At 36.6% G+C, this 14498-nt stretch overlaps 1 pseudogene; it reads right to left on the minus strand.

Moving 5' to 3' along the window:
• Nucleotides 1–2810: 2810 nt before the first annotated feature.
• On the minus strand, nucleotides 2811–4548 carry LOC114078281 (annotated as a pseudogene).
• Between the last annotated feature and the right edge of the window lie 9950 nt (nucleotides 4549–14498).

Here is a 14498-nt window from a genome sequence, read left to right on the forward strand (position 1 = left end):
TTAGGACTCCTCCATAACTGTGATTGCTCGAATCCGTTTCAACAATATAAGTAAATAATTTATTTTCATATGGAAAATATAGTTTCGGTAGTTCTTTGCATAAGTTTTTGATATGTATTATGTTCTTTATCTCTATTGTAAAAATGATATTCGACATCTTTCTTATGTTTTTTATGTAATGGTTTTAAATGTTCTGATAATTTTCGTATGTATTTCCTCACTTGGTTTACTAATCCTAGAAAGGATTGTAATTTCTTTTTTGTACCTATATTTTCATCAAGGGTGATTATTTTCTGTACAATGTGGGTTTACATTTTTATCCCATTTTTATCTATTTGTATTCCTAGAAATTCTATCTGAGGTTTAATGATTTCTGCTTTCTTTTTACTTAGGATTATGCCAAAATATTCAATTATGTGTTTAAATTTTTCTAATAACTTGACATGTTCATCTTGTGTTTGTGAATATAACAATATATCATCTATATAGACAATGCAATTTTCTAATTGATTAAAGTAATTGTCCATAAAATGTTGGTATCTACCTGGTGTATTTTTATATTCAAATGGTAGAACATTACATTCATAAAATACTTGAGGTACGGTAAATGGCGTTAATTCTTTAGATTCTTCTTCTAGTTTTAGATGGTAAAATCCTGATTTGCAGTCAAATTTACTGAAGTAATTATATCCTTGGATTTGTCTAATTTTTAATATTTTATTAGGTATCGGGTAGTTATATGTTTTTGTTTTGGCATTTAGATTACGATAATCTATGACATCCTACTTTTACATCATTTTTGTTCACTATGTTTGTTTACAATAAATGTTGGGCTCGTGTGTTTACTATTGCTTTCTTGTATGTAGTTATTATTTAGTAGTTCATTTATATGCATCTTAAATTCTGTTAAATCATTAGCATTGTATTTTAAGGATTTTTGTGTTATTATGCTAGTTTAATCAATTAACACAATTTTTATTTTTGTTTTATGTTTTTCCCATCCTTGTAGTGGGTTTTCATTGTACAGTAATTCTAGCTCGTTTTGTATTGCTTTAACTTTATCTATTGCAAAGATAATAATTTCTAACTGTGTTGTTTGGTTTTTGCTTATATTTTCCAATTTTTGCGTAATTTTTTCACTTCCTTTGATCCATTCTGTGGATTTACGTCGTTTGTTATTTACTCTTTTTGCTCCTATTTTATGTTTGCATGGTGTGGTAAACCACCAGTGTGTTCTTGTTATTATATGTGGGTATAATTTATCTAAGAATGACATTCCTAATAACATATCTTTTGTTGTGAACTCAAAATTATAGATTTCTCCTATTGTTAGTATTTTATCACATATTTGTATTTTTACATTTTTTGCTTTATACGTAATCATACTTCCTTCGTTATTAAATCATGTTACCACCATAAGTGTTTTTAATTTTTTCCATTTATCTTCTGGTAAACAATTATACTTACATATATTTACTTCTGCTCCTGTATCTATCATTGGTGTATAATATCTGTTGTAATATCTTTCTACAATAATCTTTGCAAGTATATAGATTTTAATTATTCATTTTGTTCTTTTGATAATTATCTTCTTATTTTGATAAGTTATAGTTAATTGTTCATTTTCTATATTATATGGTTTAAGTTTCTCTAGCCATTTTATCCCTAAGGTAATGTTTTGATTTCCTTGGTAAATTTTAAATTGAATTATTAAGGGTATTCCTCCGATAATTATTTCCTTTTCTGTCATTTCCTCATTTATTCTTATTTCTCTAGGTTGTTCAGGGCATAATTGTCCTGTTTTAATGATTTGTTTCTGGTATTAATTCTCTTGTTATATAATTTTCTTCTTGTTATGTATTTATTAAGATTTGGTATTTTCTTTGGTCCATTATTCCGGTTATGTAGTAATGGTATGGCGTTATTTTTGTCTGTGTTTAGTAGTAAGTTTTGTGGGAGTATATAGTTTCTTTTAGATGTACTCATTCTTGATGATGTATCTCTTGTTAGTATATTCGGTACGCTTGAAGTACTTAATCTTTCTTTTACAATTTCTAGGTCTTCTTCTATGTCGATTTCCTTATAACTGTAGTCCTTATTATCTATTACAGTGACAATCTGTTCAAATGGATTTTCTATTTTTATTTTATTAATGTTATTTTTTGCCGTTATTTTATGTTTTGTTGTCAATACATATAAATTCTTACATCTTGCTGTGAATATCTTGCTTCCTGGGGCTAATTATATGCCGGACATTTTCCAGTATAGAACTAATGATTTATCTATATTTCGGTCTGTTAATGCTACTGAATAGTTAGCACTTATTATGAATTTAAATTTTTGATATATAAAGTTTCCTTTTACTGCACTGATTATGCTTTTTTCTATAGGTTGTATAATTCTATCACCTGCTAGGTATATTTCAATAGGAGTATCTATTTCTTCTCTAAAACATGCTTGTATTAGTATTTCTATTCCTCCTAAATGTACATATTTTATTGGTGACTTGGTTTTTATATCTTGTATTTCTTTGTTTATTATTCTTTTATTTATTATTGGTACTTGTGTCTTTTCTTTTGTATATTTACAATCTATGATATGTTCCTTTTGACTAACTATATAATATTCATCTTTTTGCTTTCTGAACCAATTTCTTATGGTTGGTATCTCAAATACTTTTTTGACACTTAAGTCTAGTTCTTTTCCTTTTATTTGTTCAAATATTGTACTATCAAATATGATTTTTTGTTCTGATGATTCTTCGTTTTGATAATTTTCTTTTGATATTATGTGTATACCTTCTTCAGACATTAAATTTCTTCTGCAGTTATGTCTTCATCTATTTCTAAGCTTAGGTCATTGTCTGATAGTTCGTATATGCTGTCATTTTCACTTAATTCATAGTCTAAGTAATCTAATTGCATGTATTCTTCATTGTCTATTAATATTTCTGCTATTTGTTTTTTCTTTGGATATTTTGGTAGTTTGCAATCTTTAGCAATGTGTCCTAGCTTTCCACGGTTGTAACAAGTACATTTTGATGGTTTCTTTTTTGGCTTATATGGTCCTTTTGTTTTATAATTCTTTACATAATATCTTTGGCTTGGTTTCCTGTATTTATATTTAGTTCCACATTTTTTATATCGTTGTTTTTTATAATACTTTTATATACATCCAAATTGTGGGGCTGTTTTATTTTTGCAGCATTTTAAGTTTTTGAGTAATACTTTTTCCATTTTTATTTCGGTTTTGTGTTTTTCACATATTTGTATAAACCAATGTTGTAAGAATTTTATTCTTGCTCCTAGGGTATCTGTTATTCCTTCATTACTCCAATTTTTAATTATTTTGGAACCAAAAGGTTCTGATAGTTTTGAGAAATATAGCTTTCGTATCTCCTTACTTTCGTTTATATCGTATTTTCCTTTGAAATAATAGTCCTTAAATGCACATGTATATTCATCCAGATAACACATATTACATATCGCTAATTTTTTCATAAGGAGTCTATTGATTAATATTTCTTTATTATGTTCTTCTATTTCTGTAGTCATACTACTGAATTCATTTCTTATAGCCATTTCATATTTAACTAGTATATCCATATTTGTTGTTTCTATAGTTCCATCCAATTGTTTATTACTTCTGAGTGTTTCTAAACTTTCCTTAGATAGATTTTCGAGCCATAATTTTGTTGCTCCTATTAGTGTTCTTTCTATATAGACTGGTGTTTCGTTGATTGCTATTTTATTGTCAATTAGTTGTTTTGATATGTATCCTATCCATAATTGGATTGTTTTATTAGTATCTATAACACAATCTAAATTTAAGAAATTATGTTGTTCTGTTATTTATTTAGGTTTCCATTTTTTATTTAGTCTACTGTTCCATAGCGTATCTGATCTATCTGATTGTGTGTAAGTGTAATAAGTAGGGGTTGTTCTTCCTGGACTACTTCTTGGGTTTTTTACTCCTGATGTTTTGGGTTTGTCATCCATTTTAACATCTCCTTTATTTATTTCTAATTCATTTGGGTTATTTATTTGTTCTAAAAGTTCTATATATGTTTCACTCATATCACTTATTTTTTATTTTTGGTCATGACCTATTGTATCTAATTCACCTATCTCATCTATTTCAAGGTTTTCTTGTAAATTTTGTTTAATTTTATTTATTTCGTTAGTTAATTCACTGTCTTTGCTTTTTTCTTTTTGTTTTATTTCATATAATAATTTTAGTTCATTTAGTTCTTTTTCTAATTCGTTGATTTTTATATTTTTTATTTCTTCTATATATTGTAATTCTTGTTTTGCTTGTGATTTTATTATTTCAATTTGTTTTTGCTTATCTATCGCTTCATTTTCTTTTGTTATACGTATCATAGCTGTTAGGCTATCTTCCAGTTTTACCATTTCTTTTTCTAGCATTAGGTATAAAATATTTCCTATCTTTTTATATCTCCTTCCTAAGTTTGAAAATATTATTTTTATTTTTAATCCATCTTGGTTTTCATGTCTTTTCATCTTCTGCAAATTCTTCTTTATTCATGATAGGTTATGTTGTAATTTATATTCAAGGTGACATATTTGTATTTCTAAAGTAAATATAACTTTTCTTTGTGCTAGTATTGATTTTTGGCATACTCCTGCTAATATATTTCTTTCAAGTCTGTCTTTTCGATGTCTTAACTCTTGTCGCTTTCAATTATTTTGTCTATCAATTGTTGTTTATGTTCTTCTTTGTTCATATTGTTTTCTCAAATAGCAAATATATTTATATTCCGCTTTAGAAATTATATCTATTAAGTGGTCCATATTACTTTCATTTGTCTTAGTAATCTGTAGAATTTTATAGATTTTGTATAAAGTTTTTAACTTTTTATGTATTTTTCGTATTTTTCTTTTTATCTTAGTCATTGTTATGTCAGTGCTTTATTTGGTTGTGAATTGTCTTTTAACATTTTCATAAATTTCCCTTTGTTGTTTGGTTAGCCTAATTATTTCCTTTATGTTCTCTAGTATATATTTTTCATACTGCATATCTTGGATTCTTTGATATTCCATTATATTTTTGCTTATCAGATGTCCTAGTAGTATTAGGTTTTCTGTTGTTTCTATCTAATAATCCAAATACTCGTAGTTTATCATTAGTCACAATATATTTCTAAGTCATGATGTAGGTCAATTTCAAAACTATCTGGTATGATTAATTCTGTCCAACCTTGGGTTGTAACTTCTATTATTTCAAACATTAATAATTTTTCATAGATTATCCTTTTTACATCTGTGTTTATATTTTTTGAACCTTTAAAATTTGAATGCATAGCCGCATTGCATGAAGCTTGGCAATTTTACTATCCTCAAGTGAGGTACTGACTATTTCCTTTGCATTATCTTTTACAATTGTAAGACTGTCACGACCCAAAACGAGCCGCGAGTGGCACCCACACTTATCCTACTATGTGAGCGAACCAACCAATCTAAACCCCAACATTTCAACCATAATAAACAGAATATAATGCGGAAGACTTAAAACTCATTAATGAAAATCGATTAATAACTTCTAAAAACTCAATACTTATTATTCCCAAAATCTGGAAGTCATCACAACAAGAACATCTATCCTCAAATTACTAAATCTAAGAGTGTCTTAGAAGCTAAAATAAATAAACAGCTAGTCCATGCCGGAATTTCAAGGCATCAAGACATGAAGAGGAAGATCCAGTCCAAGTTAGAAGCAATAGCTCACCCTGAAATCTGGCGTGATGAAGACTGGCTAGAGTTGAGGACGAGTTGAAGACGATGGTACGTTTGCTGCATTCCACAAATAATCAAAGAAAAACAAATACAAGTAGGGGTCAGTACAAGGTACAAGTACTGAGTAGGTATCATCGGCCAACTCAAAATAGAAAACAGTATATATCAAATAATAATATAAAATCAACTACATACTCAACAGGTGATAACAACAAATACCATAACCATTGGCCACAACACCCAGCATATCTATGAGGACTCAAGCCTCCCCATCATACTCATTTGGGAATTAGTTCTTTAAATTGAGTATATTAACATAATTCAAGTTTTCATTCTCTTTATTCCTCTTGTGTCGGTACGTGACACTCCGCTCCACTACTACTATCCTGGTGTCGGAACGTGACACTCCGATCCACTACTATCCTGGTGTCGGAACGTGACACTCCGATCCACTACTATCCTGGTGTCGGAACGTGACACTCCGATCCACTACTATCCTGGTGTCGGAACGTGACACTCCGATCCTCTACTATCCTGGTGTCGGAACGTGACACTCCGATCCTTTACTATCCTGGTGTCGGAACGTGACACTCCGATCCCCTACTACTACGTGTCGGTTCGTGACACCCGATCCATTACCCTCATTCTTTTAGTTCATCAAGCCTTCTTTTATACCAAGGCATTATCATTAACAAAGTGGATTTAAGGTTTAAGATTCACAGCCTCATCTTTCCAACCCACTACAATTACATAATCACATCATGCAAGCATACAATTAAGCATATAGAAGACTTTACAATACTACCCAATACATATCATTCGCTATTAAGAGTTTACTATGAAATAGCATAAACCATAACCTACCTCCACCGAAGAATCGTGATCAAGCAATCTACTTCCCAAGCCTTTTTGTTTTCCTCTTCGTTCTCCCTTCTCTCGTTCGTTTCTCCCTCTCTCTCTGTTCTTTCTATTTTTCTTATTCAAACCCTTTTTCTTTTACCCTAATTGTCATATAATTAAGTATAAAAGATGATAAAAATAACCCACTATTTATTTCAAGGTTATCTCCTTTAACCCCCAAGTAATTGAATTATTAACATTAACCCACTAACTTTATAATTATAAGCATGAATAGTCCAAAACGCCCCTTAAAAACTTTTAAAGAAATCCGACCCAGTCAGGGTTAGGCAGCCTGTGACGGTCCGTCATGACTGTGACGGTCCGTCCTGCAGGTCCGTCACAAAGTTCAGAGAGTTAATTCTGTGGAAAGATTTGTGACGGTCCGTCGTGCCAACGACGGTCCGTCCTTCCATTCCGTCACGAAGTTCAGAGAGTCGATCTCAGTACCCAAATTTCATAATTCTAAGTGTTTTGGAACGAGACCCCCTCGACGGTCCGTCGTGCACATGACGGTCCGTCGTGGGATCCGTCGACCAAGACAGTTTTTACCAGAATAAACTCTACTGCTCAAAACGACTAAACAGGTCGTTACAATAGATACCAATTTACCCATCGTTCGTCCTCGAACGATCACAAGAAGAAAACAAGGGCGAAAAGGAGTACTTGAATCTGTAAACAGGTGTGGGTATCTTTCTTGCATATCAGCCTCCTTCTCCCAAGTGGACTCTTCAACTGGTCGATTCTTCCATTGAACTTTGATGGATGCAATCTCCCTTGATCTCAACTTGCGGATTTCTCTATCTATAATAGCAACAAGCTCCTCCTCATAAGACAAATTTTCATCAAGAAGAACTGAATCCCAACGAATAATGTAGTTCCCATCTCCATGGTATCTTTTCAGCATAGACACATGAAATACCGGGTGCACTCCTGAGAGCCCTGGAGGCAAGGCTAATTCATATGCCACCTCCCCTACTCGCTTCAGTACTTCAAATGGTCCAATATACCTTGGGCTTAGCTTACCTCTTTTACCAAACCGCATCATCCCTTTCATGGGTGAAACCTTCAGCAAGACTTGTTCACCCTCCATAAACTCCAAGTCTCTAACCTTTCGATCTGCATATTCCTTTTGCCTACTTTGCGCCGCTAAAAGCTTTTCTTGATGAATTTCACTTTCTCTAATGAATCCCTCAAAAGATCAGTACCCCAAGGTCTAACCTCAAATGCATCAAACCAACCAATGGGGGCCTACATCTCCTCCCATACAGTGCCTCAAATGTAGCCATATCAATACTTGAGTGATAGCTATTATTGTATGAAAACTCCGCTAAGGGTAAGAAGTTATCCCAATGACCACCAAATTCTATCACACATGCACGAAGCATATCCTCCAATACCTGAATCGTTCGCTCAGACTGACCATCGGTCTGAGGGTGAAATGCACTACTAAGGTCCAACCTAGTACCTAATTCCGCATGCAATGTTCTCCAAAACTTAGAAGTAAACTGCGTACCTCTATCTGATATGATGGAGAGTGGAACTCCATGCAACCGAACAATTTCTGAGATATAGAGTTTGGCTAACTTTTCTGCATTGTAAGTCACCTTGACCGGAATGAAATGAGCAGACTTAGTTAACCTATCAACAATTACCCAAATAGAGTCAAACTTACCCATTGTCTTTGGAAGACCAACCACGAAATCCATTGCGATTCTCTCCCATTTCCATTCAGGAATGGGCATTCTCTGAAGTGTTCCTCCGGGCCTCTGGTGTTCATACCTTACTTGCTGACAATTTGGACATTTGGCAACAAAATCAACAATTTCACGCTTCATTTTACTCCACAAAAAGTGTTGCTTTAGGTCACGGTACATCTTGTTTGCACCAGGATGTATAGAATATCCGGAACTATGAGCCTCTGTAAGAATAGTGTGGATCAAATCATCAACACGGGGCACACATACCCTTCCCTTAGTTCTCAAAACACCTTCCTCATCAATTATTTCTTCTTTAGCCTCTCCTCGCAACACCTTATCTCGAATCCGAATCAGTTTCTCATCAGTAAACTGCATTCCCTTAATCTTGTCAAGAAAAGAAGATCTCGCCTCCACCCAAGCCAAAAATCCTCCCTTCTCTAGTACTTCCAGCCTCATAAAGTCATTAGCCAGAGTCTGCACCTCTCTAGCCAATGGGCGTCTAGAAACCTGCAAGTGAGCTAGACTTCCCATGCTCCCTGCCTTTCTACTTAAGGCATCTGCCACAACATTTGCTTTTCCTGGGTGATACAGAATAGTAATATCATAGTCCTTCAACAGTTCCATCCACCTCCTCTGCCTCAAATTCAAATCTTTCTAGGTAAAGACATATTGTAGACTACGATGATCTTTGTAGACTTCACACTTGACGCCATATAGATAATGTCTCCATTGCTTTAATGCAAACACAACTGCAGCCAATTCCAAATCATGGGTCGGATAGTTACGTTCGTGCACCTTTAGTTGCCTTGAAGCAAAAGCGATTACATTCCTCTCTTGCATTAGCACTGCACCCAACCCAGAATAAGATGCATCGCAATAAACAATGAAATTCTTACCCTCTACTGGCAAGGTAAGGATAGGTGCAGTAGTCAGCAAGGTCTTGAGTTTCTGAAAGCTTTCCTCACATTCATCCGACCATACAAATGGAACATTCTGCTTAGTCAAGTTCGTCAATTTGGAAGCAATAGAAGAGAATCCCTTGACAAATCGACGGTAGTAACTGGCTAAACCAACAAAGCTTCTTATTTCTGACACATTAGTAGGTCTTACCCAATTCTTCACTACTTCGATCTTAGAAGGATCCACCATCACTCCATCCTTAGAAACCACGTGCCCCAAGAAGGACACTGAATCTAGCCAAAACTCACACTTGGAGAATTTGGCATAAAGCTTTTTCTCCCTCAACATTTCCAACACAATTCTCAAATGCTCCTCATGTTCCTTCTTACTCTTGGAGTATATCAGTATATCATCAATAAATACGATCACAAAGAGATCCAGATATGGCTTAAAAATCCCGTTCATCAAGCTCATGAAAGCAGCAGGGGCATTCGTTAGTCCAAAGGACATTACCAAGAATTCATAATGCCCATACCTGGTTCGAAAAGCAGTCTTTGGCACATCTGCTGCCCGTATTTTCAATTGATGATAACCAGACCTCAAGTCAATCTTAGAGAAGACACAAGCACCTTGTAACTGATCGAACAAATCATCAATGCGAGGAAGAGGATACCTGTTCTTAACAGTTACTTTATTTAGTTGCCGGTAATCTATGCACATCCGAAGACTCCCATCTTTCTTCTTCACAAACAAAACAGGAGCACCCCAAGGGGATGCACTCGGTCTAATAAAGCCTTTCCCTAACAATTCTTGAAGTTGGGCTTTTAACTCCCTTAACTCTGCTGGAGCCATTCTATAAGGGGGTATGGAAATGGGACGAGTACCCGGCTCCAAATCAATGCAAAAGTCAATATCCCTGTCCGGTGGCATACCAGGAAGGTCTGCAGGGAACACATCCAGAAACTCACGAACTATCGAAACCGACTCAATCGAAGGTACTTGGGTAGTATCATCCCTGAGGTGTGCCAAGAAAGCTAAACACCCTTTACTAACCATTCTCTTAGCACGAAGAAAGGAGATGATACGAACTGGAGTGGAAGTGTAGTCACCCTCCCACACTAACGGATCTGTCCCAGGCTTGGCCAACGTTACAGTTTTGGCATTACAATCTAAGATTGCAAAATTTGGAGAAAGCCAAGTCATACCCAGAATTACATCGAAATCAACCATTTCTAAGATAACCAAGTCTACATGAGTATTGCTCCCCATAAAAGTCACCAGACAAGACCTATATACCTTTTCAACTATCACAGACTCACCCACCGGAGTAGAAACACGAATAGGCATGTCAAGCAATTCACAATGTAAATTAAGACCAGTAGCAAATGAGGAAGATACATATGAAAATGTGGAGCCAGGATCAAATAATACAGAAGCCATGCAATCACAAACCAAAAGATTACCTGTGATAACAGCATCTGATGTCTCCGCTTCAGACCGCCCAGGGAAAGCATAACAATGGGCCCTATCACCTGTCTGCCCGTTGCCCCTACCATGTTGTGCTGTAGTAGCTCCAGTTTGCCCGTCACTCCGGCCGTTTTGGTGACCACCATTTCCTCGGCCATCACGTCCTCCAGAATGACGGCCTCTTCCATGACCACCTCTACCTCTGACTATTGGAGGTCTATAACTCTGTTTTGGACAATACCTCTTAATGTGTCCAGTCTCGCCACATCCATAACACTCTCTGGATTCAAGCATAGGTCTCTGTGAGAATGACGAAGTCTGGGGGTAACCTCCAAACTCAGAAGAATGTTGGCTGGTCTGCGATTGACCCCCAGCTACAGCCTGTAGTGAAGACTGAATAGGTCGGGCTGGGTAACCTCCTGAACCCCGCCCTCTGGAGTAAGAACCATTAAACTCACCTCTCTTACGAAACTTCTTAGATGTCGATGCCATGGTGAAGTCGTCTGGCTTCACCCCCTCCACTTCTATCACAAAATCTACCACCTCCTGAAAGGATTTTGCTGTAGCGGCTACCTGTAAGGCTAAAATCTGCAAATCTGACCTCAACCCTTTCACGAAACGGCGAATCCGCTCTTGTGGACTGAAGCAAAATTGGGTGGCATACCTGGATAGCTCACGAAACTTAGCCTCATAAGCAGTAACCGACATCCTGCCTTGGTCTAGGCTTAGGAACTCATCTCTCCTCCTATCCCTCAAAGTCCGGGGTATATACTTCTCCATAAATAAGCTAGAGAATGACGCCCAAGTCATAGGTGGTGCCTGTGCTGGTTGACACTCAACATATGACCGCCACCACATTTTGGCGTTCCCTTGAAACAGATAGGTCACAAATTCAACACCAAATCGTTCCACTATGCCCATCTTATGTAGCAACTCATGACAATAGGCATCCTCAGATTCAGCACCCTTGAAAACTGGAGGTTTCAATTTCAAGAACTTACTGAAAAGTTCGTGCTGATCACTCGTCATTATAGGCCCTGTAGTCAATCAAGGAAACGTGCCTATTTCCAATGAGGCATCCATGCGGGGAGCCTCAGCAGCGGCATGTTGTACTCTCGGAACCTGAGGTGCCAGTGCAGAAAACACTGGAGGTGTCTGGCCTTGATCAGATAACCCGCTAAGATAAGCAAGAACCTGGTTAATCATCTTTGGGGTAGGTTGGGGTGGTAATTCCTCATTCTGCACTTGCTCATTTTCCCCTTCCTCACCCTCTCTTTCTACCCCATCAGTCGGTGGAGGAGTCACCGCCCTAGTACTAGATGGGCCAGGTGCTTGTCCTCTTCCTCTAGAGGACGTCCTCCCGCGACCTCTACCACGGCCTCTTGCCACTGCTCCTCCTCGAGCTACAGCCCCAGTGGCTGGCTCAGACGCATCCTGTCTTGCCGGTGTTGGTGTAGGCGTAGTTGTTGCTCTAGTTCTAACCATCTGCGAAATAGAGTGAAGACGGTCATATACCAATTTGCATCACCTAGATACCAATTGGATCCAAGTAATAGCACGAAAGAAAGAAAGAATGGAATTTTCCTAAAGTCCTATAGCTTCTCAAAGAAAAGTAAAGGCGTCCCCCTACCGTTCCTCAAGACTCTACTAGACTCGTTCTTGTGTGATGAGACCAACGAACCTAATGCTCTGATACCAAGTTTGTCACGACCCAAAACGAGCCGCGAGTGGCACCCACACTTATCCTACTATGTGAGCAAACCAACCAATCTAAACCCCAACATTTCAACCATAATAAACAGAATATAATGCGGAAGACTTAAAACTCATTAATGAAAATCGATTAAATAACTTCTAAAAACTCAATACTTATTATTCCCAAAATCTGGAAGTCATCACCACAAGAACATCTATCCTCAAATTACTAAATCTAAGAGTGTCTAAGAAGCTAAAATAAATAAACAGCTAGTCCATGCCGGAATTTCAAGGCATCAAGACATGAAGAGGAAGATCCAGTCCAAGCTAGAAGCAATAGCTCACCCTGAAATCTTGCGTGATGAAGACTGGGTAGAGTTGAGGACGAGTTGAAGACGATGGTACGTTTGCTGCATTCCACAAATAATCAAAGAAAAACAAATACAAGTAGGGGTCAGTACAAGGCACAAGTACTGAGTAGGTATCATCGGCCAACTCAAAATAGAAAACAGTATATATCAAATAATAAAATAAAATCAACTACATACTCAACATGTGATAACAACAAATACCATAACCATTGGCCACAACACCCAGCATATCTATGAGGACTCAAGCCTCCCCATCATACTCATTTGGGAATTAGTTCTTTAAATTGAGTATATTAACATAATTCAAGTTTTCATTCTCTTTATTCCTCTTGTGTCGGTACGTGACACTCCGCTCCACTACTACTATCCTGGTGTCGGAACGTGACACTCCGATCCCCTACTATCCTGGTGTCGGAACATGACACTCCGATCCTCTACTATCCTGGTGTCGGAACGTGACACCCGATCCTCTAAAACTATCCTGGTGTCGGAACATGACACCCGATCCTCTAATACTATCCTGGTGTCGGAACGTGACACCCGATCCTCTAATACTATCCTGGTGTCGGAACGTGACACCCGATCCTCTAATCTCATTACTTTAGTTCATCAAGCCTTCTTTTATACCAAGGCATCATCATTAACAAAGTGAATTTAAGATTTAAGATTCACAGCCTCATCTTCCCAACCCATTACAATTACATAATCACATCATGCAAGCACACAATTAAGCATATAGAAGACTTTACAATACTACCCAATACATATCATTCGCTATTAAGAGTTTACTATGAAGTAGCATAAACCATAACCTACCTCCATCGAAGAATCGCGATCAAACAAGCTATCTTCCCAAAACCTTTGCTTTCCTTGCGTTTCTTCTCTTCTCTCGCTCGTGCGTTCTCCTTTCTCTCTCTGTTCTTTCTATTTTTCTTATTCAAACCCTTTTTCTTTTACCCTAACTGTCATATAATTAAGTATAAAAGATGATAAAAATAACCCACTATTTATTTCAAGGTTATCTCCTTTAACCCTCAAGTAATTGAATTATTAACATTAACCCCCTAACTTTATAATTATAAGCATGAATAGTCCAAAACGCCCCTTAAAAACTTTTAACAGAAATCCGACCCAGTCAGGGTTACGCAGCCTGTGATGGTTCGTCATGACTGTGACGGTCCGTCCTGCAGGTCCGTCACAAAGTTCAGAGAGTTAATTCTGTGGAAAGATTTGTGACGGTCCGTCGTGCCAACGACGGTCCGTCCTGCCATTCCGTCACGAAGTTCAGAGAGTCGATCTCAGTACCCAAATTTAAAAATTCTAAGTGTTTTGGAACGAGACCCCCTCGACGGTCCGTCGTGCCCATGACGGTCCGTCGTGCCCATTACGGTTCGTCGTGGGATCCGTCGACCAAGACAGTTTTTACTAGAATAAACCCTACTGCTCAAAACGACTAAACAGGTCGTTACAAAGACATGTAAAAAATGATATGTTATTTCATCTTTGTCCAGTGTTGAAACGATAAAGGGTAGTTGGAATTTCTCTCTTTATTTGCTTTTGTAGTCTTTGTTATAAAGGTAGTTACAATGTTTGAATATCATTAATTTGTGAGGGATTATTTTATACAAATAATTGATAATTTTTTTATTTTGTTTTCATGTTTTTTCCTATTTATGTTTCAAGTTCAAATAGAATTATAGTTATTCAATATG

This window comes from Solanum pennellii, chromosome 1 (genome assembly GCF_001406875.1).
Source record: "Solanum pennellii chromosome 1, SPENNV200".
In the NCBI taxonomy this organism is placed as follows: Eukaryota; Viridiplantae; Streptophyta; class Magnoliopsida; order Solanales; family Solanaceae; genus Solanum; species Solanum pennellii.